We start from the raw sequence: 25,711 nt of genomic DNA, 5'->3' as shown, positions 1-25,711 counted from the left end.
CGCACGAATAGCAAACTTTGGGTAGGTCTTTGATATATATGAATAACAGGTGTCTCAAAAAGGAACTCTTTTGAACGCCGCAATTTAACTTCAAGCCTTAAAGATCTGGTTTTTCGATTTGCACTTAATGGTTACGATTTTTTTATGGTAGCGTTTGAACCATAGTAATGTCTGGCCACTTATTGTAAGCATTTTTGGTTTTTTAAAAACATTTTTTGACCAAGTGTATCAAACGCCTTCTTCAAGTCAAGAAAAACAGTTTCCTTTATTGATTTTTCTTATCCAGGCGTATTTTTCCGGTAACTTCTGCAATTGCCACAAAAGCAGTATGATTTTTTTTCAAACCAAACTGTTTGACATAGATTAGCGAATAATTTTCCAGGTATTCGTATACTCTGTTATACATAGCACGCTCGAAATTTTCATTCAAGGTTATGAGAATGGATATTGGACAGTATTTTTCTAAAATGAGCTTTGATCCTTCTTTATAAAGCCGATACAAAAATTGGTTTTCTCATGGATTTGCGCTCAGTTAGATTTTGGTATTTCTTTGGACAGGTTAAAACCGATAGTTGAGAAAAAAATTTTAATTTGTTTGCAAGGTCAATTTTTTCTCCGTTTGTGTTTTTATTGAAAGAATTTTAATCTGTTTTGCCACATGCAATTCCCGTAATTTCATTTAAAGTTTTGATTATAATAGTATTGCTTTTTGTTTTTTAAAATTTCGATCTCAGTTTTCTTCGTAGCAGTTTCGAATCGAATTCCTGCAGATGGGGCTGATTTTTTTTTGACCATGCTCTATGTAGCCGGTTCCATCTTGCAATCATTTTTTAAAGTTAGTGATCCATCGAGACTTGGTTTTTCTTTTCTTCGAACTTGATGATCTAAAAAGAGCAAATTGATCTCATACTCAATTATACTTTGATTCAAATTGATGAAAGCAATCAACCAATGATTCTGAATAGTTTATTTTTTGCATCGTTCGATATCTCCTGATTGAAGCTGTCAGCGCTCAGTATCGGTTTCAGAAAACCAGTATCACTAAGTTTTAGTATCTTCGTCTTTTAAGTGTGGTGTGTAAAACTCAAGTAATCGGAGAGTAATCAGAAAAAGACATGTTATCTCGTACTTGAGCAGATTTGACTTTTAAGTCTTTAACAATGAAGTGATGTTAAAGAATTTCACTTATATTTGCAATTGTTGTTGGTTTTGTGACCAGCTGTTCATAGTCATTTCGTTCGATGACATCTTGATATTATTCATGGTTCGCTGTTAATGCTTCCAGTTCATCGTAGTGTTCACGTAGAGATCTTACATTTAATGGAAAACGCTGGCAACTTAAGTGTTTGAGGAATAAGCCACAAACGATTTTTTGAAAAGTTGATTAGGTTTCTGGTGCATTATGCTCTTGCTGAAAAACTCGGTTTTGATAGCAACTCATCAAGTCGTTCAAGCTGTTTTCCAGGATTTCACCATCTTCGTAAAGCCTATTTGTTCGGTTAGCACGTTGACCATTCTTCCATTGAACAAATATGGCTCCTTCGTTATTCCAGCTCGACTGAATTCTATGATCATTCCGAATCAATTGCATTAACTTTAATCGTGGGAGGCTCGGGTCTTCGGATATTTTGATGGTTCTTGTATGCTCGTTCTCAGTCAATTTTTTTTATTGGGTACACTCAATATGACTGCTCAAATCCTTTTGGTTTTCGAGATTTGACGTTTTTAAATTTTTTTCCATTTTTTCAACAAACTTAGATATAGAAAAACTAACCGAACTTGAATTTTCCAAACCTATAGTGGGGTGCTATCAGTGTAGCCTCAAGGGCTACAAATCTAGCGTCCAAGTGTGACTGCTCAAATCCCTATGGTTTTCGAGATATGGTGTTTTTTTTTTTGATTTTTTCGGTTTTTTTTCTCCAAAAAAATAAGATATAAAAAAACTAACCGAACTTGATTTTCTCAACCCTATAGTGGGGTTTTATCGGGGTACACACCTAAGCTGCAAATCTAGCGTCCAAGCATGACTGCTCAAATCTTTATAGTTTTCGAGATATGGATTTTTCAATGATTTTTTCAGTTTTTTTCCAAAAAACTTAGTTATTAAAAAACTAACCGAACTTGATTTTCTCAACCCCATAGTGGAGTGATATCGGGGTACACTCAAGAGCTACAAATCTAGCGTTCAAGTATGACTGCTCAAATCTTTTTGGTTTTCGAGATATGTGGTTTTTTATGATTTTTTAAATTTTTTCAGAAAACTAACATACAAAAGAAACTAACCGAACTTGAATTTCTCAACCCTAAAGTGGTGTGCTATCGGGGTACAATCAAAGGCTATAAATCTAGTGATCAAGTTTGACTGCTCAAGTCCTGATAGTTTTCGAGATAGGGCCTTTTTAAAAAATTTTTTTTTCAAAAAAATTAGATATAATTAACTAACCGAACTTGAATTTTTCATCCTATAGTGGGGTGCTATCGGGGTACTTTCGAGGGCCACAAATCTAGCGTCCAAGTATACTGCTCAAATCCGTATGGTTTTCGAGATATGGTTTCTTAATGTTTTTTTATTTTTTTCTCAAAAAAACTTAGATATAAAAAATTAACCGAACTTGATTTTCGATTTTCGCAACCCTCCTATTTTGAGGCCCTATCGGGGTACGTTCAAAAGCTGCAAATCTAGCTCAAAGTTTGTTTGCTCAAATCTGTATGGTTTTCGAGATATGGCGGTTTTTATGATTTTTTTTTCTTCATTTTTCTCAAAAAAACTTAGATATGAAAAGAAACTAACCGAATTTGAATGTCTCAACCCCCATAGTGGGGTGCTATCAGTGTAGCCACAAAGGCTACAAACCTAGCGTCCAAGTATGACTGCTCAAATCCTTATTGTTTTCGAGATAAGGCCTTTTTTTAAATTTTTTTCTGTTTTTTTTTCAAAAAAGTTAGATATAATTAACTAACCGAACTTGAATTTTTCAACCTTATAGTGGGGTGCTATCGGGGTACTTTCGAGGGCCACAAATCTAGCGTCCAAGTTTGACTGCTCAAATCCTTATAGCTTTCGAGATAAGGCCTTTTTTTAAAGTTTTTTCTTTTTTTTCAAAAAATTTAGATATAAAAAACTAACCGAACTTGATTTTCTCAACCCCATAGTGGGGTGCTATCGGGGTACTTTCAAGGGCTCTAAATCTAGCGTTCAAGTATGACTGCTCAAATCCGTATGGTTTTCGAGATATGGTTTCTTTATTTTTTTTATTTTTCAAAAAACTGAAATATAAAAAAATTAGCCGAACTTGATTTTCGATTTTCTCAAACCTCCTATTTTGAGACCCTATCGGGGTACGCTCAAAAGCTGCAAATCTAGCTCAAAGTATGTTTGCTCAAATCTGTATGGTTTTCAAGATATGGCGTTTTTTATGATTTTTTTTTTCATTTTTCTCCAAAAAACTTAGATATGAAAAGAAACTAACCAAATTTGAATTTCTCAACCCCATAGTGGGGTGCTATTAGTGTAGCCACAAAGGCTACAAATCTAGCGTCCAAGTATGACTGCTCAAATCCCTCTTCTTTTCGAGATATGGCGTTTTTTGATTTTTTCGTTTTTTTTTTCCAAAATACTTAGTTATAAAAAAACTAACCGAACTTGAATTTCTCAACCCTAAAGTGGTGTGCTATCGGAGTACAATCAAAGGCTATAAATCTAGCGTTCAAGTTTGACTACTCAAATCCTTATAGTTTTCGAGATAAGGCCTTTTTTAAAATTTTTCTCTTTTTTCAAAAAAAATTAGATATAATTAACTAACGGATCTTGAATTTTTCAACCTTTTAGTGGGGTGCTATCGGGGTACTTTCGAAGGCCACAAATCTAGCGTGCAAGTATGACTGCTCAAATCTGTATGGTTTTCGAGATATGGTTTCTTTATGTTTTTTTTTATTTTTTTCTCAAAAAACTAAGATATAAAAAAATTAACCGAACTTGATTTTCGATTTTCTCAACCCTCCTATATTCAGGCCCTATCTGGGAACGCTCAAAAGCTGCAATTCTAGCTCAAAGTATGACTGCTCAAATCTGTATGGTTTTCGAGATATGGCATTTTTTATGATTTTTTTTTTCATTTTCTCCAAAAAAACTTAGATATGAAAAGAAAGTAACCGAATTTGAATTTCTCGACCCCATAGTGGGGTGCTATTAGTGTAGCCTCAAAGGCTGCAAATCTAGCGTCCAAGTATGACTGCTCAATACCCTATGGTTTTCGAGATATGGCGTTTTTTATGATTTTTTTTTTTCATTTTTCTCCAAAAAACTTAGTTATAAAAAAGCTAACCGAACTTGAATTTCTCAACCCCATAGTGGAGTGCTATCGGGGTACACTCAAGGGCTTCAAATCTAGCGTTCAAATATGACTGCTCAAGTCCTTTTGGTTTTCGAGATATGACGTTTTTAAAATTTTGTCTTTTTTTTTCAACAAATTTAGATATATAAAAAAACTAATCTAACTTGATTTTTTCAACCCCATAATGGTCAAATTGGTCTACACTCAAAAGCTGCAAATCTAGCGTCCAAGTATGACTGCTCAAATCCTTATGGTTTTCTAGATATGGCGTTTTTTATGATTTTTTCAGTTTTTTCCAAAAAACTGAATTATAAAAAAACTAACCGAACTTGAATTTCTCAACCCCATAGTGGGGTGCTATCGGGGTACACTCAAGGGCTTCAAATCTAGCGTTCAAATATGACTGCTCAAATCCTTTTGGTTTTCGAGATGTGACGTTTTTTAAAATTTTATTCTTTTTTTCAACAAACTTAGATATACAAAAAAACTAATCTAACTATTTTTTTTTCAACCCTTTAATGGGGTCATATTGGTCTACACTCAAGAGCTGCAAATCTAGCGTCCAAGTATGACTGCTCAAATACTTTTGGTTTTCGAGATAGGCGTTTTTTTTATTTTTTCAGTTTTTTCCAAAAAACTTAGTTATAAAAAAACTAACCGAACTTGAATTTCTCAACCCTATAGTGAGGTGCTGTCAGGGTTCATTCAGGGGTTGCAAATCTGGCGTTCAAGTATGAGTGCGCAATCCTTTTATTTTTCGAGAATTATGGTTCGTCAGTTTTCTGAAGAATGGTTTTGTAGCACCGGAGGTGCGATTGATGCGCTAGTTGCTTTTTACTTTCAAAATTTCAATCTCGGTTTCTTCCTTGCAATTTGGAATCAAATTCTTGCAGTTGGGTTTGATTTATCTTTTGATCATGCTTTATGTAGCCGGCTCCGTTTTGCGATCAAATTTTTATAATTAGTGATCCATGGACACTAATCTTTTCTTTTCTTCGAACTTGATGATCTTTAAGGAGCAAATTGATCTAATTCTAATACTTAAATAATTTTTTGATTCAAACTGACGAAAGCAGCCATCCAATCATTCTGAATAGTTAATTGTTTGCATTTTTTAGATATCTCCTGAGCTGTCAGCGCTCAGTATCGGTTTCAGAAAACCAGTATCACTATAAGTTTTAGTATCTTCGTCTTTTAAGTGTGGTGTGTAAAACTCAAGTAATCGGAGAGTAATCAGAAAAAGACATGTTATTCAGCACGTTGACCATTCTTCCATTGAACAAATATGGCTCCTTCGTTATTCCAGCTCGACTGAATTCTATGATCATTCCGAATCAATTGCATTAACTTTAATCGTGGGAGGTTCTGGTCTTCGGATATTTTGATGGTTCTTGTATGCTCATTCTCAGTCAATTTTTTTTATTGGGTACACTCAATATGACTGCTCAAATCCTTTTGGTTTTCGAGATTTGACGTTTTTAAATTTTTTTCCATTTTTTCAACAAACTTAGATATGTAAAAACTAACCGAACTTGAATTTTCCAAACCTATAGTGGGGTGCTATCAGTGTAGCCTCAAGGGCTACAAATCTAGCGTCCAAGTATGACTGCTCAAATCCCTATGGTTTTCGAGATATGGTGTTTTTTTTTTGATTTTTTCGGTTTTTTTTCTCCAAAAAATTAAGATATAAAAAAACTAACCGAACTTGATTTTCTCAACCCTATAGTGGGGTCTTATCGGGGTACACGCCTAAGCTGCAAATCTAGCGTCCAAGTATGACTGCTCAAATCCCTATGGTTTTCGAGATATGGTGTTTTTTTTTTTGATTTTTTCGGTTTTTTTTCTCCAAAAAATTAAGATATAAAAAAACTAACCGAACTTGATTTTCTCAACCCCATAGTGGAGTGATATCGGGGTACACTCAAGAGCTATAAATCTAGCGTTCAAGTATCACTGCTCAAATCTTTTTAGTTTTCGAGATATGTGGTTTTTTATGATTTTTTAAATTTTTTCAGAAAACTAACATACAAAAGAAACTAACCGAACTTGAATTTCTCAACCCTAAAGTGGTGTGCTATCGGGGTACAATCAAAGGCTATAAATCTAGTGATCAAGTTTGACTGCTCAAGTCCTGATAGTTTTCAAAAAAATTAGATATAAATAACTAACCGAACTTGAATTTTTCATCCTATAGTGGGGTGCTATCGGGGTACTTTCGAGGGCCACAAATCTAGCGTCCAAGTATACTGCTCAAATCCGTATGGTTTTCGAGATATGGTTTCTTTATGTTTTTTTATTTTTTTCTCAAAAAAACTTAGATATAAAAAATTAACCGAACTTGATTTTCGATTTTCGCAACCCTCCTATTTTGAGGCCCTATCTGGGTACGTTCAAAAGCTGCAAATCTAGCTCAAAGTTTGTTTGCTCAAATCTGTATGGTTTTCGAGATATGGCGGTTTTTATGATTTTTTTTTCCTTTTTCTCAAAAAAACTTAGATATGAAAAGAAACTAACCGAATTTGAATGTCTCAACCCCCATAGTGGGGTGCTATCAGTGTAGCCACAAAGGCTACAAACCTAGCGTCCAAGTATGACTGCTCAAATCCCTCTGCTTTTCGAGATATGGCGTTTTTTGATTGTTTCGTTTTTTTTTCCAAAATACTTAGTTATAAAAAAAATAACCGAACTTGAATTTCTCAACCCTAAAGTGGTGTGCTATTGGGGTATAATCAAAGGCTATAAATCTAGCGTTCAAGTATGACTGCTCAAATCCTTATTGTTTTTGAGATAAGGCCTTTTTTTAAATTTTTTTCTGTTTTTTTTTCAAAAAATTTAGATATAAAAAATTAACCGAACTTGAATTTCTCAACCCCATAGTGGGGTGCTATCGGGGTACTTTCAAGGGCTCTAAATCTAGCGTTCAAGTATGACTGCTCAAATCCGTATGGTTTTCGAGATATGGTTTCTTTATTTTTTTTTTTCTCAAAAAACTTAAATATAAAAAAATTAACCGAATTTGATTTTCGATTTTCTCAACCCTCCTATTTTGAGACCCTATCGGGGTACGCTCAAAAGCTGCAAATCTAGCTCAAAGTATGTTTGCTCAAATCTGTATGGTTTTCAAGATATGGCGTTTTTTATGATTTTTTTTTTCATTTTTCTCCAAAAAACTTAAATATGAAAAGAAACTAACCGAATTTGAATTTCTCAACCCCATAGTGGGGTGCTATTAGTGTAGCCACAAAGGCTACAAATCTAGCGTCCAAGTATGACTGCTCAAATCCCTCTTCTTTTCGAGATATGGCGTTTTTTGATTTTTTCGTTTTTTTTCCAAAATACTTAGTTATAAAAAAACTAACCGAACTTGAATTTTTCAACCCTAAAGTGGTGTGCTATCGGGGTACAATCAAAGGCTATAAATCTAGCGTTCAAGTTTGACTACTCAAATCCTTATAGTTTTCGAGATAAGGCCTTTTTTAAAATTTTTCTCTTTTTTCAAAAAAAATTAGGTGTAATTAACTAACGGAACTTGAATTTTTCAACCTTGTAGTGGGGTGCTATCGGGGTACTTTCGAGGGCCACAAATCTAGCGTGCAAGTATGACTGATCAAATCTGTATGGTTTTCGAGATATGGTTTCTTTATGTTTTTTTATTTTTTTCTCAAAAAACTAAGATATAAAAAAATTAACCGAACTTGATTTTCGATTTTCTCAACCCTCCTATATTCAGGCCCTATCTGGGTACGCTCAAAAGCTGAATTCTAGCTCAAAGTATGACTGCTCAAATCTGTATGGTTTTCGAGATATGAAAAGAAAGTAACCGAATTTGAATTTCTCGACCCCATAGTGGGGTGCTATCAGTGTAGCCTCAAAGGCTGCAAATCTAGCGTCCAAGTATGATTGCTCAATACCCTATTGTTTTCGAGATATGGCGTTTTTTATGATTTTTTTTTCATTTTTCTCCAAAAAACTTAGTTATAAAAAAGCTAACCGAACTTGAATTTCTCAACCCCATAGTGGAGTGCTATCGGGGTACACTCAAGGGCTTCAAATCTAGCGTTCAAATATGACTGCTCAAGTCCTTTTGGTTTTCGAGATATGACGTTTTTAAAATTTTGTCTTTTTTTTCAACAAATTTAGATATATAAAAAAACTAATCTAACTTGATTTTTTCAACCCCATAATGGTCAAATTGGTCTACACTCAAAAGCTGCAAATCTAGCGTCCAAGTATGACTGCTCAAATCCTTATGGTTTTCTAGATATGGCGTTTTTTATGATTTTTTCAGTTTTTTCCAAAAAACTGAATTATAAAAAAACTAACCGAACTTGAATTTCTCAACCCCATAGTGGGGTGCTATCGGGGTACACTCAAGGGCTTCAAATCTAGCGTTCAAATATGACTGCTCAAATCCTTTTGGTTTTCGAGATGTGACGTTTTTTAAAATTTTATTCTTTTTTTCAACAAACTTAGATATACAAAAAAACTAATCTAACTATATTTTTTCAACCCTTTAATGGGGTCATATTGGTCTACACTCAAGAGCTGCAAATCTAGCGTCCAAGTATGACTGCTCAAATACTTTTGGTTTTCGAGATTCTCAACCCTATAGTGAGGTGCTGTCAGGGTTCATTCAGGGGTTGCAAATCTGGCGTTCAAGTATGAGTGCGCAATCCTTTTATTTTTCGAGAATTATGGTTTGTCAGTTTTCTGAAGAATGGTTTTGTAGCACCGGAGGTGCGATTGATGCGCTAGTTGCTTTTTACTTTCAAAATTTCAATCTCTGTTTCTTCCTTGCAATTTGGAATCAAATTCTTGCAGTCGGGTTTGATTTATCTTTTGATCATGCTTTATGTAGCCGGCTCCGTTTTGCGATCAAATTTTTATAATTAGTGATCCATGGACACTTATCTTTTCTTTTCTTCGAACTTGATGATCTTTAAGGAGCAAATTGATCTAATTCTAATACTTAAATAATTTTTTGATTCAAACTGACGAAAGCAGCCATCCAATCATTCTGAATAGTTAATTGTTTGCATTTTTTAGATATCTCCTGAATAAAGCTCTCAACGCTCAGTTTCGGTTTCAGAAAACCAGTATCACGATAAGTTTTAGTATCTTCGTCTTTTATGTGTGATTTAAAAAACTCATAAGTCATCGGAGCGTAATCAGAAAAAGACATGTTATCTCGTACTCGCCTTTAAAATATCTGTTATACCGTAGGCTATAACAGGATACTTTTTGATTGATAAAGCTTCAAGAGTTTTATCTAATTTTTCAAGGAAGCAAAACTTATCGGCTTTCGGCGGATTATAAACAACGAGGATTATAAAACTTTCATGGAATATATTCACGTGAAATAGGAAATTTTCTGCTGACACGCTTGGGTTTTCTTCATTGAGTGTAACATTGTTGTTTCATTGAGCTAAGACCACTCCTTCGTTCTTGTTAAGTACGTTCCGTTTTTGTTAAGTATAGTGTTGTAACCAGTGAGCTTGTAGCATTTAATATTGTCGGCTTCTTGAAGCCAGGTTGCACTCAGGCATAATAAATCAGGTGGCGATTCAAGGTTGGCTGTTTTTTTTTGCTTCCAGTTCATCATAATGTTCACGTAGAGATCTTAAACTAAAATGGAAAACGCTTGCAACTTTAGTGTTTGAGGATTTAGCATTTTCAAATTTGAAGACAAAGGATTTCGTGATAATTGATTAGGTTTCTGGTGCAGTATGCTCTTGCTGAAAAACTCCGTTTTGATAGCGGCTCATGTCTTTATAGCTGTATCCCAGGAACTCACCACCTTCGTACAGCCTATTTATTCGTTCAACACGTTGACCATTCTTCCATTGACGAAATATGGCTCCTTCTTTATTCCAGCTCGACTGAATTCTATGATCATTCCGAATCAATTGCATTAACTTTAATCGTGGGAGGCTCGGGTCTTCAGATATTTTGATGGTTCTTGTATGCTCGTTCTCAGTCAATTTTTTTTTTAGTATGTTAACTTTGGCAATTCTTCGATTGAAGCCCACGATCATTGGTTTTTCTCGACTATTTTGTTTCGCGTCGGTTACCTATGGTCAATTGAAATATCAAAGCTGTCACTTTTTTCTTATTTCAATAACTTTATCAATTGTTTTGTCAGAATTTTCCCTGGTTTCTTTTATTGGCAATCCTAAAATACGTATGTTGTCGCGCCGATCGTGGCTTTCTAATTTTCCGACTCTGACAGCGTCTTCAATTATTAATTGTTTGATTGTTCTTTAATAGTTGGATATAAAGCTTTCCTTATTTCCTCGTTTGTTCCAGCTACAGCAGTTTTGACGGCTTGTTGAATAGAGGCAATTATTTTTGTTTTGGGAGGCTCAACAATTTCAGGAACTATTTTCTGCTGTGACTGTTCTACGGCAGCTTGTATTTTCTGCGATATATAATCAGTTTCTTCACATGGAGTCAACACTGCGCAGCCTCGCTTGTTTTCGGGCTTGGAAATTCGGGTTTTTGAGTTTGATCTCAATGACGTAGAGGTGGATAGTTGTTACCGTCAGAATATGTGTTTCCCGAATTGGCGTTTATTTGTTACACCAATAGTTTCAGTTTTTGAGTTTGTCAGTTGCCTTCTGTGAAACTATTTATTAGGCTGTGAATATGGGGGTTTAAAGATTGCCAATTTGAACCAAATACCGCGCGATCTTTTTCGAGCTCTTACCGCGTACGCGGAGATATAATCCGTCTAAGAAATTGTTCAAAATATGTTGAAGTAGGCTAAGTTCCGTAATTTTTACGTTACTGGAAGCAAAATCAATCACTGAGTAATTTTTATGGCGTGCGAGGGATGATTTTTTTAAAAACTCATCTATTTCTCCTAGGCGAACAACGGTCCAAAGGCCTAAAAAGGCAGTCGGAACTTTCAGGGCGTAATAAAAAAATTATTGATCCAGTTTAATCAATTTGGGCTAACTTGTCAATCCTAAATGTTATTGTTCTAGCTTTCGATAAAAATGACAAAATAATTAACCTCCGGGTCTTTTTTCTCCAGGCAAGTTTCGACTTTTCAACTTGTGTCTTTTTTAACGATTTTTTATGTCATCTGAAATTTATTTACGTGTCTTTTTTAACGTTTTTTTAGATCATCTGAAATTTATTTTAGACTCCCAATCAGGCTTAAATCGATTTAAAATGTTTATATTCTCAAACTTTGTCAAACAATTAGTCTCACGTTCATTGTCCCATGAGATCTTCTGAAATTTTTTTTAGTCAACCAGCCCGAAGGCCTAACCCGGAGGTTAACTATTTAGGTTGACATGATCGCATACATTCAACGTTGTGAAACCGTTACTCTGCTATGTTCCTGTTGAATGTGATCCGAACTGATTCAATGCCGTAAGTTAATAGCAATTTATCCGGTCGAAGTGTGTTTTTTTATATTATTTTCGTTAAGTATTCGGGTTTTTCGCTACTTCTCTTGAGGCTCCTAATTGGCCCTATTTCAGCAAACTCTTGAAGCTAATCACTGAAATGTGGTAAAAGGCATTGTTGTGGTGTAAATGAAGTTTGGTGTATTTCAAATATATTCCGTTGAAATTGCATCTGGCGCTCAGATAAAAGAGATTGAATACCACTGGCCATTTAGACTTCAGTCAAGAATTTTAAACCTGAAAAAATAGTGCTCATTTCGTTTGCATTGAATGGTATTCTCGCTCGCCATCTGTCAGCCTTCTGTCAAAGAATGCGTATGGTAGTATCAATAGTTGCTTAAATAAGTTCTGTTAAAGTTTTCAACCGTTAAGTCCCCGTTATTGAAAATTATTCGCGGTTATTTCCCAATTCCGCTTCTGTTATAATCCGTTACTCTTGATCTGATAATAAAGTGCTGATTTAAATTCACCAGACACTACAAACAACATTTGAAATGTCAAACGCGTTTTTCTCAAAATGGGTTGAGACTAGATAAAAAGCGAAGAGAAAAAATTGCTTAGATTTTCAACAGAATTAATCTGGTTCAATTTGTTTCCCCAAAGTCTCAACCGAAATTGAACCCAAAACAAGGGTCATTGTGGCATTTTTTAAATCAATTAAAAATTACGCTGAAAACTATCAAAATATTTGATGAGAAAGTTATATCAAAAGAAGCTATACAGCCCTACAATGTATTAGAAGGGTAAAACTTCCACAAATTTGCGTAAAGCATTTGAAATCAGTTTTTAGCCAATGATTTGATTTATATTTATATATATGGTTAAAATGACTTTTTTGGCTATCAACTTAAGATTTTTTTAACAGATTTTACAGATTTTTGGAGTTTTTTCTGGAACTTTGTTGCGCTGTGTAAGAAACTCCTTTTGATATGACTAGCTTTTGATATTAACTTGCTAGTTTCAACTAAATTTTTGATACATTAAAAAAAGCTACAGATACTTTTTTGGGGTAAAATTTTGGTTGAGCATTTTTGAAAACAAATTCTGGTGAAATTCTAAGCGACTTTTCTTCTGTTCAATTTTTTGTCAAATCTTAACCCAATTTGAGAAAATTGCATTTGAAATTTCAAATGATGTTCGTTTTGTCCGATTAATTTGAATCAACTCTGTATTTAGGTGACAACATTCTTAATTCTTTAATTGTAGAGATGCTTCTTGATTAGGTATTGAGATTTTTACATCTCTGAAATGCCAGATTTAAACAGCAGTCTACTAAATATAGTAGCTTAAAAAAGGTTCTTTAAAAAAGATTTTGTTCTGCGCAGAATTAAAAATTAACTTGACATATGCAATCCTGCTTGCTGCTATTGAACGTTTGCATCCTCTTGCAGTATGATTATGCACTGCTTTATTCATTAATGGCTAGAAGTTTTAATACCATGTCTTCTCAATGAAAACACGTGGGAAGAATGCGACGAGAAATCGCTCCTTAATTTGTTCAAAATTAAATTAAGTATAAAAAAAACCGAGTCAATCATGAAATTTTCTCAAGTTTAAATTAGTCCTAGCTCTGATAATTTTGCTTTAGTTTGTGATTTTTTTCCAAAAAAATGAACGTTTTCAGTAAAAGTTTCTCAGTTTTTTTTTAAATTGTTGTTCATATAGTGTAATATACCGTTACTGGTGGATGGCGTGATACGGACATATTGTCATTGATAATTAATATTAGCTGTTTGAATGTTAATTAGCACTACTGGCTATCAGGTGCAATCAATTTGTGTTCATAACTTCAGATCAGTCTTGAGCGGTTAAGACTTATCTTGCTTTGGAGGATGCTGGTTTTGGTTCTTATTTTCTGGAACATCGCTAGTTGGTCGGGGCACATTAGAGCATGATTAGAAGATTTAATTCAATTGATTTCTATTTGATTGAATTTCAGCTCAGTCAAACATTCCAACGATTGTTATTAATTTTCATCAGCTGTTGTTTACATAGTTCAATAAATAAAAGATTGAGCTCCAATTTAATATCAAATTGAATTAAGTAATCTATCAAGTTAAAGTGACTTATATGCAATACATGACATCATGCCAGAATTGCTTATATGGTAGATGGGAAATATTTAAATTGAGTTGCTGTTGAGTTATATTATTAGGAAAGCACATTAAAATTGAGCTTTCGTAATAATTTTTACGGCCAAATTTCTCCGCAGCGTGAGAACTAAATTTAGTTAGCTTTTTATTTCAGCTCGAGTTACGTCTGAGATGGCAAAGGAACTTAATATGATAGATCACTCGGTCTCAATTGTGGTATTTGAATTTGCGTGTGAAACATAAACCTCGATTCAAAGCTCTTCCTTGTCTTTGACTGTCAGATTAACATAAGTAGTCAATTACCTTGCAAGTTGCACTTAATTCTCGAATCATGGACCAAGTACTGTATGGATGCCAAGTTAGGGACTCCAATGCAATTGATTTCATTTTTCAAGTGCCCTTGAGCTAAGTAAAGACATTTACTTAGCTTGTCATTTGTTTTCATTTTGTTTCAGAGAATGTCTTGGAGTTGGTGCTCGCTCAAATTTTTCAGTTTTCGAGTTTTGATTTTTGTTTAAATTGATCACTTGAAATTAATTTGCTAAGGGGAAAGCGAAGTATGCTTTCCGGTAACAACAAAGCATATGGCGTAAACAATCTTTGATCAAAAATTGGTCTTGAAATCCTAAGAGGTTTAAGGTAATTGGTTCTTTTATTAATCAATTTTTCATATGATCAGTCGTTTTTGGTTCGGCTTTCTGAGTTTATTGACCACTTTTGTTGGCTATGTGTTTAAATTTCATTGAACGTTTTGCATGCACTAATTCAGGTTGGAATTTGTAAGCTCTAATTATGCTCTCTGATAGGAAAAACACAAATCACGCAAAAAAAAACACGAATGACTCCTGTTTTCAGTACGGGGTTTTCATGTTTTGACTATTCAGCGGAATAAAAAACACTTTTTAATCCTTTTTTCGAATTGGGCTAGTCTTTTTCAAAAATGTGTCTATTTCATCGACCGCCTATCCTTTTTTCTTTGGAGTTGTTTTTCTTTGGACTTGGTTGTCAGAAATTTCCGAAAAAGTGAATCACCCACATTATCTATTATAATCTGCTTCACAGGTAAAATGAAAAATCTCTCAGTTATTCAAAGAACTTTAGCCATTGGACAATTTACGGTTCTTTTTTGCTAGCAGCATTGGGAAAAGACCGCTTGACCCCGAGCGAAACCCTGAATTATCTGTTTTTCCTTAAATGTAACTGAATTAGTTTTAAAGATTCAATGAACGTAATGAAGACTATTATGTAGGTGCTGACAGTTTTTTATGGTTTCAGTTATGATTTCTTCATTTCCTTTTTTCAAAGGAAGGCAAACTACACTATCGAACAGCAAAAGAGTTAAGGCCACGAAAAACTTGAACGTTTACTAGTTTCCAAAGTGGATTTGATTTCAAAGATTTTCCAGCGGTACTTATCATTTTCATCTATTTTTTCTAATTGAGTTATTTTTTATCAAAAAATTGTCAATGATAAATTGTTCTTGAAATTCAAGGAGCTTTTAATTCATGTTTTGTTCCATTTTGAAATTCAAAAGTTAATGTTTTTTTCTAAAACAACAGTTTTTTTTCGGTTTTCTTGCGTTTCTTAGTTCATTGTTCCTTTGTTGTTTTTTGTTTATTGACTCTTTTCCAGCTGTGTTGGATATCTTTTCCGGGTGCCGGACATCAAGCCGACGGGACTTCCTGCCGAATCGTAAACTTAGGGACTTCAAGCCGAAAATTTTCTCATTAAGTCATGAAATATGATCAATTTGAAATTTTTTTTGAATATCTTCTCAATTTCATGATCTTTCTTCAGTAGTTATTGGCGTTTTTTTTATAAAACTTAAGCCTCCAAATGATGTTTAGGAAAGTTGAAAAATAAAACACGGTTGAAGATATTTTTCTTGTTTATAATTTACGCATTCAAAAACCGGCTGATATTATTAACGGATGCCAATCCCAAGTGGTGCGACAAAGCTCTCATTCGTCTTCATCGTGCAGTATCAAGTAGTAGAAAACGGATCTGCGAGTGGCTGTCTGAAAGGTTCCCCGAAGAACAAGAAAGCGAAAAATTTCTCCCAGTGCATGAAGTATACTAATTGACGATTGAAATGGTTTTCTTACCATCGGGCAAAAGGTGAATACCAGGCCTTTGATTGTTTTTACCATCGGGGAAAAGGTGAATACCAGGCTGTTTCATTTGATTATTTCGTTGGTTGGATCTGCATTATAGCGATCGAAGAACCTTGCTGGTGAAGATTTGAGACGGTCATGTGCTATAGCAATGAACTGTTAAGTATATTTCTATGAAGTACATGTAGTCTTGCAGCCATCGTGGAATGCTAAATTTACTGCTTTAAATAGCAAATTAGTCGCAATGGGGGCGAGGGTAAATTGAAGAATTGAGTTGCTCACATGGGTCGAATGTTTTGTAGTTGAAATATTTTTAAGCGCGGTGGGGATTGGGATATTTCCCTGCGCAATGTGCACTCCTTAATTTAGAACAAACCAACTTATGTAGGTGCTATTTGTTCCCTAGTCTTTCCTGTTTCCTTGTTGAGTTGTCAATTTTGTTTAGCTAGTAGCAATAGTCTAAGTCAAGTCAAAGTCACTTTGTTTGATAAACTTCTATCTGCAAGTAAACATTGATCGATCTGACTGACGACACCAAAGTGCTTCTTACTTATGCTTCGTTGGTTGGAGACTGTCTAGCTAGTAACTCCTTTCTCTTGTCTTGTCTATCGATTCGATCTTTATTTCTCTTTTCTTTGCTTCTATCCCCGAATTTTGAGCTCGCTTCACTGGGTACGACCCACTGAGTTCATACTCTTTGATTTGATTTTCAAAACCACAGGTTCAAATGCATATGAATTAGTTGTTATATTGTTTTGTTATGCGGAAAGATTAATTTCGACTCTTGTAAATGTCAAATGGCTTAGCTAGATCAAAACTGTATTTCTAATAATCATAATGTCAACCACCTACATCTTCTGGCTCGGATATTTTAACAAGTCATCCAGGTGAGTATTTAAAGTGCTTGTCAATTGAATGAAGCACTGTGAAAATGAAATTTTTCGTTTGCTTTAGTACTCATTTTTTCAATTTTTATTGGAAGAGTTTTGATATTGAAGAGACCACATCGCGTCTACATCTTCGGTGTTTTGATGTTTTTGCATAAATCAAATTTCGCATTTTTCGAAAATTCATTTTTTTAAAGTTGATTATAAGAGCTGGTGTATTGTAGAGCCCATGCTGCGCTTGCCAATTAGAGAATGAAAATGGCGCGTCGAATTTTTGTTTTATTTACTTAATTTTCAATGCCGGCTTAACAAAAAATATTTTGTCGAAAAATATAATTTAAAGACCCATCTTGTCACTCGGTCTGAATATTATTTTGTCCATTTTCTTAGTCGAAATATCAGTTCTTTTCTAAGTTCTTCAAAAATTTGAATATCTGGATATAAAAAGAGTACGAATGAGTTATGGCCAACTGTGAGTTTTTTCAACTAGGTGTCATTGCTTCTCCAAAATCGGTCATAGGAGATCGATTGTGAAATCATTTTCAAGATTTTGATAGTCCTGTTTCGATTACAAAAATTTTATTTACGCTTGACATTTGTTCATGTTAGATTTTTCCAATTTGTCTAACAGAATCACTGTATCAGTTTGCAAATCTGTTCTGTCGTCAACCGATAGACATATGATGAGCACGTCAGCATTTTAAATACCCGTTCTATTCGAAATTTGTTTTATGTCGCTTGTAAATTTACCAGCTCCGATTTGCTATAATTTCAATTTTTTGGTTTACCCTGAAAAGTTAGTGAACTTATACATGTCTTGGTGATTTTTTAAAGTTTTTTTCTGGGAAGTCTTAAAATTTTTTCGGGCTCAAATTTACTTTTTCGTGGTTTGACTTATGATTTATTACAAAGTTCTGTTCATTTCTTTTTTTGAAGAAAGGCGAACCCTACTATCGAACAGCAAAAGTGTTAAGGTCACAAAAACGTGATCGACTTCTAGTTTTGAAAGTGGAATTTAATTTTCTGATTTCCCAGCGGAATAAGAATTTTACCTATTGATCCAGTTTTTTAAATTGAATTATTTTTATCAAAAAAGTGTCAATTTTAAATTTTTCTTGAAACTCAAAAAGCTTCAAAGTCATCGATATTTTAATTCTCGAGTTTTTTTTTGCGTTCATTGACTCTCTTCGAACTCTGTTGGCTTTTTAAAACGTTTAATCATACACATTTCTTTACTTTCAAAGAGCTCTAACGTGATATAATGTTTTCGTGTAAAGTTGAAAAAATTTCAAAAGAGTTACCGTTCTTTTTACAATTTTCCAACTGTCTGTTGGCTATCTTTGAATACTTTAATTTAATTTATCTCTTAAATTAATGCAACTGAGACGTTCTAAATCGCTGAAAATGAAATTACTGTTAAACCGAAAGTTGGTTGTACTATTTTGTTGAACACTGAATCATTTTGAACACGGAATCAATGTTTCTTGAAAGCGGAATCTCAGATTGATTAGATTGCCATGAAATCAAAAATTTAAACGAGTTATCAAGTATTATTCAGCAATAAGTAATTGAAAAAAATTCAGATCGATCCAAAAATAGTAGTGTAATAGTACGATTTTTTTTTCAATCTAAGTCGTAATTATTAGTGCCAATATTGGGACTGCTTTACGGACTTTTGATAGCACATGCTTTGAAATTCAGTTAGTAATAAGTTAAAAGAGTTAATGCGTTTTAATGCATCAAATGAATCGAGAAAAAGTTATTCGTGTCAAACAACAAAACAACAATAAAAACTGCATTTCAAAAATTTTTCAACTCAATTTATCTCGCATTTTTAATTGCATAGTTTATACAGAACTTTGCATGTAATGAATTGGAAAGCATTAAGCCAAGTTCTGTATATGTGTATGCCTTTAGTTTTTTATATTTCATATTAATACCTACAAGTTTTGTGTCTGTTTTGTTAATACCTACAAAAAGTTTTGTTAATACCTACAAGATGGTTTCTTTGGCTAAATCAAAACAACAGGAAACTCGAAAAAAAAATTTTTTTTTTTGATTTTTGTTAATTCTCAATGATTGTGATCGGATTATTCTATGCTCTTTGCAAAGCTAAAGGTTAACCTTGTTCATCTTTAGGCATCCCCAGTTGTTTTTTTTTCGAATCTAGTAATTTATTAGTGGCATTATCATGAATTTTAACCTATTGTTTATTACCCTTGCGATTAACTGGGGTATTGCTACCGGGTAGTATACTTTTTTTTCCTAAACCGCTTCGTTCACAGGACTCATCTGGAGTTATTTCCTGTTGGTGCCTTCTTTTGTCCATAATGAATTCAAATTTTTAGCGTCTCCGGTTTAATTGGTCTGGGGGTAATGCCTACGCCTGAGACGGCTTGGACCTGTTGTTTTGAAAAAAAAACTGAAAATGTTCAGTATAAAAGATTTTTGTGCCTGTCGTTTGTCTGCGTATGTGCCACATCACTGACCTAGGTAGTTTGCATGGTAATTGAAATTGTTTTTGATGCATTTTTTCAATTTGTAGATTTATTCTCTGGTTTCGGCCTATGTTATATTTGGACATTTTTTGAACTAAAGAGGCGTTTTTCATAGCAGGGATTCCAAAATTATCAGGGGGCCCGCAACTCTGTTTTAATTCTGATAAATATTATGACAAAATCGAGCCAAAAACTGGCCCGACAATGCAGTCGTGCAGAGTAATCAGCATCAGCTCTATGTGCGCTTTAATGAAGCACATCTTGAGATCAGCACAATTTCCAAGTTTTTAGTCATTGAAATTGTGAAACTTTGTGATCAGCATGTGAAACTTTGTGATGGGTTGTTTTTTTTAACGCAAAATTGGGCACCAGAAAGTCGTTGAGTTAGGTATTTTATCAGTCTTATATTTGTGATCCGAGCTGCTGTGAAAAACTAGGTTTGAAACTGTTTAGACCCTATTAGAGCGATAGTTGATAGAATGTTAAAAGTAAAGAAACTAAAACATTGAGGTTGAACATCGAAAATTCACGTACATAGTAACTTCATTTCACCTGTTTCGTTTTTATAATATTTCGTATGTTGTTTTGCAATGCGTTATCATTTCTTTCCAAATGTCTGATGTGGTTTGACCTTGATTTATTTTTCTAAATCTTTTGGGCAGGTTATTGTGAATAGCGTCCGAAAATCAGTTGCTAAATAACATCGAATCAATTTTCAAGCTCAACTCGTCTTCAAACTGCTGCTTGAGATGTGAGGAACTCGAAGCAAGTGCTAATGTTGATGATGAAAATGAAAAAGGGATGATGAAAATAGAAACCGCCTTTGGCTTCGATTTCAGTTTTGATTCCCTTATGGCGTACTGTGTTTATTTTTGGTTAACCTTTGTGTCTACCTTAGTTGTAGTGGTGCTCTTTTTCTCAGTGGTTGGTTGGTGTTCCTTCCTCCCTCTTTTCTGCTAGTAACTACGTCACTACTCACCATCAGCAGCTACGTAATCAGTGGCCACTCATTCTTGCCTAGTGGCATTGTTCCCCTCTTGCGTTGAGAAGGGACTACTGTCTATACTTGCAATCTCCTTCCTTCTTGTCTTCTCAATTTGTACCTCTTTTCTCTCTTTCTTACCAGTTGGCCTTTTTACGCTCTCTTCTTGCTATACAAATTGAGACTATTTGGGGAATGACTGACTGAACTACTTAAGCGGAGCCTCAGACGGCGAATCAGAAATAGAGGTAGGACCCCAAAAACAACAGCCGAGTTTTAATTCCTGTTGTTCCGATTCAATTGAGTAGCGCATCCTCTAGCTCTGCCATTTGTTGTGGTAATTTTAAAGGCTTCTGCTGTTTTATTTTCTCACTAAATTGGATGAATAGAATAATACCTTTTATTCCATTTGTATCGCACTGCCATTTGTGTGAAAACTCGCTTACTTCCTTTCAACAAATAAAGTCAATTTATTAGTTTTACCTTTCATCAGTTTATTATTATTTGTTCAGTTCAGCTTATTTTCTATAATGATTAAGCAGACAAAATTATTTGTCAGCTGATACTTGTTCAGTTTTAATTTGCTAGTTTTGCTAAAATTTTCCTAAAATTTTGGTATAATGCTATAATTTCTGCTGCTTTTTGTTCGTTTACTTTTGGCCGCACCATTTAATTGTAGATATGGCAAATAAGCAAATGTAAGTTGACTTTTTTGAGAAAATACGCCATTTTAGGATGTCATATAGGTGCAAATGAATTAGGGTGGGGAGCAAAAATGGACGTTGTTAACCCTAAATCATAATGCCAACGCGGTACTGAGGTCATCCCTGCATCATCGAAAACTTTTCTGATTTTCCGACGTCAGCAATATTTGTAATAAGATGCTGGTTAACCGACAGCAGTTTTTATAATCATTGGTCTCAAAAGCACTTTATCTATCTTTACCTTTGATTTTATTCCCACTAACAATCAGTGATACCAAAGGTGGTATCACACTGGAGCCTTTATCCTGATATGCAACAACTCATTTTTTTTGGTTCCGAAAGCAAATTTTAATAGATTTTCCTGTGAAATAGAAAATTTCTTTTTAGACCAAGGTTTTTTTTCAAATTGGGTTCTGTTAATGAAAAAGCACCTCTCATAAAAGATTCTGGAGAAATAGTTGAAAAATAATCGTGAAATTAATATTTTTTCAATAAGTTTTTTAAAATCTTAAACTCAAAAGAATCTTAATCTCAAAATTTCCAAACGTGTTTTTCGCGGCTCATCTGAAATTTTTTGATCATTACGCTTCTTGATGATTTAATTTGCGGCAGCTGTTTTTGAATGAAAAACCGAAAATGCTGCTTTTTTGGTTTTTTATATACTGGGCCTTTATGTTGCACAAGATTTATTTTAAACATTTTTAAATATCTGGCCTAATTAAAGTTTTCTTTTCATGTTCTTAATTTTAAAATATCTTTTCTCTTCAATTGTTTTGTTTTCTGTTCGGATTAATAGGTTTCGGCTTATGTTATATCGGATTAGTGGCCTCTTATCGTGTTTTCTGATGAAGTGTGATTGTGTGTGCGTGTGTCTGCGCGCGCGCGCGCTGTAATGGGAATGGGGACTTTAATTTGTTTTAGATACTTTTTGGCATGAAGAGTGTCGGCTTGGTTTGTGGTAATATTATATTTAAGTTCAATCAACAATTCGCTTCATCTGACGCAGAGGTAGCATAACTGTTCCAGTTGGCTAAAGCTTGTGGTTGGAATCCGGCCCGGACACATTTTTTGCAAACTAGAGTTGTGTGCTTTTTCTCCATCTTCATTTGATCATTATGGGACCATGTAAAACCGGCTATGAACTGCTGAAAATTTATGTTTGAAAAGCATTTTTGGTTAAAAAACAACAGAGGAGGATCTAATCGAAGGAAAAATGCAGTTTTAATAGACGAAATTCTCGCTTTAACTTAACAGCATTCGAGTTGCAGCTCAAACTGCCTGGGCATAACTGAAAATTGAACCAATTTGTACTAATTAGTGAAAGCTGTTTTTCCTCTGTTATCGCATTGTGCATGCAAAAGGATCCGACCCCGAAATCATTCCAGATAAAAAATTTAATTACAGAAACGGAAAAAGACAAATATAGAAAAAAACACAGATTTAGCATGCAATATTTTGGACTACAATTAACTAAGGGTAACCCCATTGTCTTGGAATGGAGTAAATTCAAAAGTAAAAAGTTAAATTGTGTAAAAACTATGCATTACAAAAATTTCGGTAATCCTCCTGATTTGGAAAATTCAATAAATGGAGTTTATATCATTGTAATGTTGTGCAAACAATCGCTTTCTTCGGTTGATTTGATGAATTGAACTTATTAGTAATCAAATGCCAAAACACATGCGTTCAAACATCCAATTCAGCCTCCTGCTGTAAAAATGCCACTAGTAACACAAATTTTTTTGCACAATGACTGGAAAAAGTTGATGGCAGAAATAAAATTTTTCTGTGCGGTGTTGTGTGTTCGGAAAGGAATGGTGACAACATATTTTTAGCTTAGAATTTTTCGAAATTTTTATCGACATGATGAGTTCCGCTCAGGTGTTTTCTGCTTTGTTTTCTTTAAGTAATTGTAAATTCAATTTTAATCAATCATTCGGTGCATCTTACATAAAGGTAGCATAAGTGTTTCAGTTGGCTAAGGTTTGTGGTTCGAATCCGGCCGGGTCCTTTTTTGCAAAATATAGTTTTTATGCTTTTTCGGACCATTTTTGTCGTTCAAGTTCCCGCAACCTGGTCTCTTAGAAGATTTAGTTTTCCAAGTTGTTGTAGAGCACATGATTGAGGCGACAAAGCACAGAAAAACGGTTCCAGTGGAGATTTATTCTTTTTGCGAACTGAAAATTTTCGGCTAGTTCAGATTATTGCCTGTCTGCTTATTTTTGTTGGCCTTATTTTACAGAACGTACATTTTAAAGTACGACTGCTTTCTTACATTGCAAAAGCTCAATGTTAATTTTTATTATGCAGGTAATGTTTAACGGTTATTTTGAGTTTTTGTGAAAAGTTATTAAAATCCTATTGACTAAATCGATTTGTTGAAGTTTTTTCAAGTTCTTTTTGAATTGATTTTAATCGTAGTCATTCATTTTTGTATCCCAAGTGGTGAATAGTTCAATTGGCCTCTGTTTTCAAGTTGTTTTTCAAAACTTTCAGTTTTTATCACACTAGATTGCTCAGATTTTTTGTCCGAGTTCTCAGAAAGCACTGAAATGACCCAAGTTATCCAACATGATTTGCCTAACAGACAAATTGAACAAATGCTACCCAATAATCAGGAAGTGTTAGCCATTGAAACCTTTCTGGCTGAAATTTTCTGCAATCAGCAATGTGAATTCAAAATTCAATTAGGCCGGTTGACCCTGAGCAAAATCTTGAGTTACCCGACTTCCCATAAATATAAGTGAAGCAGTTTTTTATTTTGTATAAGCTTTTTAAAAAAACGTGCAACTAGTCGAAGGCAATGCGCAAGGACTAAGTAGTGAAATACAAGATACTCTGGTGCCAGATTGTTTTCCATGTTTGCACCCTGTAGTTCGTGCCAGGTTTTTTTACCCAAGCGTAGCGTAGTGTGATATTAGAAGCCTACATTTTTTCAACTCAAATCGCAATTAATTGTGCTTCTTCTGGTGGCATTTATAAAGCAGGAGGCGGAAATGGATGTTTAAACGCATGTGTTTTGACATTTGATTACTAATAGTTTTAATTCATCAAATGAACCGAAGAGATCGATTGTTTGTACAACATTACAATGGTATCAACTCCATTTATGAAATTTTTCAGCTCAGTAGGATTACCGAAATTTTTGAAATGCATAATTTTCCCACAATTTGGCTCTTACTTTTGAACTTACTCCATGCCAAGACAATGGGGTTGCCTTTAGTTAATTACAGTCCAAAATATTGCATGCTAAATCTGTGTTTTTTTCTGTATTTGTCTTTTTTTTGCATGTGCAGTGCAACACACGCCTCTGTAATTAAATTTTTAATCTGGAATGATTTCTGAATCGGATATTTTTGCATGCACAACGCGATAATAGAGAAACAGGAAATACAGCTTCGATTTATTATTTCAAATTAGTTCAATTTTCAGTTATGTCTAGGGAGTTTGCTAGGATTCACTATTGTTTTTATGAAGTGTAACTCGTATGCTGTTAAGTTGAAGCGAGAATTTCGTCTAATAAATGTGCCTTTTTTCTTCGATTAGATCCGCCTCTGTTGTTTTCTAACCGAAAATGTTTTTCAAACATAAGTTTTCAGCAGTTCATAGCCGATTATACTTGGTATCATAATGAGCAAATGAAGATGGAAATAGGAGATTTTTTTTCTTTCAATCTCCTCTCTCCGTGCTTCGTGAATGAAGCAGTAGATTGGCGATTTATGACGTATATTTCGTTCCGCTGGGAAAAGTGAGGATTCTATTCCCCTCGAACTAGCATAATAGAGTGATGATTAAACTCTGTAGTAAAAGATGCTATCGCAAGGCCAAGACAATTGCCGGTTGTTATTAAAAGCACCTTATCCATCCAATTCAAAAGGGGAATAGAAAGATTAGTGTTATTACCTTCTGTACTTAATTATATTGCTCATAGGCAATCTGGTGAGTCGAAAAGTATTATTGCTATCGTTGCCGCACTATTCTTTTCAGATTGTTTTCACGCGTTGCTCCTCACTTCACCCTCTAATGGTTTGGACGTGGAATATATGCTAGCCACCGATATCCAACTAGTTGAAGGGATAGAATAGGATATAATTATGATGTTGTGTTTCCAGCGTCACTGCTAGTAGGACTAAACGAACGCGAAGCTTCATTGAAAATGGCGGTGCGATTTTTCAGTAGACAGCAATAGGATACTTGTGCAATATTAATATTACCATGACGGCCCTTGTCTTGTTCCTGCAAATATTACAGTATCTTTTTTCTATTGTAGTAAGTTAGAATTAGGGATTTAGTACGTAATAAGTAGTCATTATATTGGTAGGAGCTAAAGGAAAACGCGAAATAGAGAGATAGGATAGGGAGAGATATTATAACGATGAGAATTTCGAGCAGCCGATTTTGTCATCTTAGTTTTTCTCAACACCACTAGTTTTCTAAGTCTACACCCCGGGACATAGTTGCAGTTGCACCAGTAGTAGTGTTTGGTGGTAATGGCAGAGGCGTATTAGCAAGTGTAGCATTGGTAGAAGTAATAGCAATAGCAATAGCTGAAGCGAGGAGGCTATGTGATGCTGTAAAGGGAAGGGAAGGGAAGGGAATTATTCAAAACTGAGAGTAGCATCACTACCAGCTAGCTATAGGAGAGAAGACATCCTACTCACACAAGGCACTAAGGCAGCGCGAC

General features: G+C 34.4%; 1 protein-coding gene across 5 annotated transcripts in view; it reads left to right on the top strand.

Annotated features, from left to right (window-relative positions):
• The window catches only part of LOC134854629 (fibronectin type-III domain-containing protein 3A-like), a 78,459-nt gene that overhangs the window by 2,176 nt on the left and 50,572 nt on the right, over positions 1-25,711 (top strand). The window contains exon 1 of one of the 5 annotated variants that reach the window (XM_063870971.1): positions 16,150-16,843. The exons of 2 other annotated variants lie outside the window; for them this stretch is intronic. The gene's annotated coding sequence lies outside the window, so the exon portion shown is untranslated. 2 more of the 5 variants (XM_063870973.1, XM_063870972.1) reach the window with 2 other exon arrangements.

The sequence above is a fragment of the Symsagittifera roscoffensis genome, chromosome 9 (genome assembly GCF_963678635.1).
Source record: "Symsagittifera roscoffensis chromosome 9, txSymRosc1.1, whole genome shotgun sequence".
Classification (NCBI taxonomy): domain Eukaryota; kingdom Metazoa; phylum Xenacoelomorpha; order Acoela; family Convolutidae; genus Symsagittifera; species Symsagittifera roscoffensis.
This window is presented reverse-complemented; position numbering and strand designations above follow the sequence as displayed.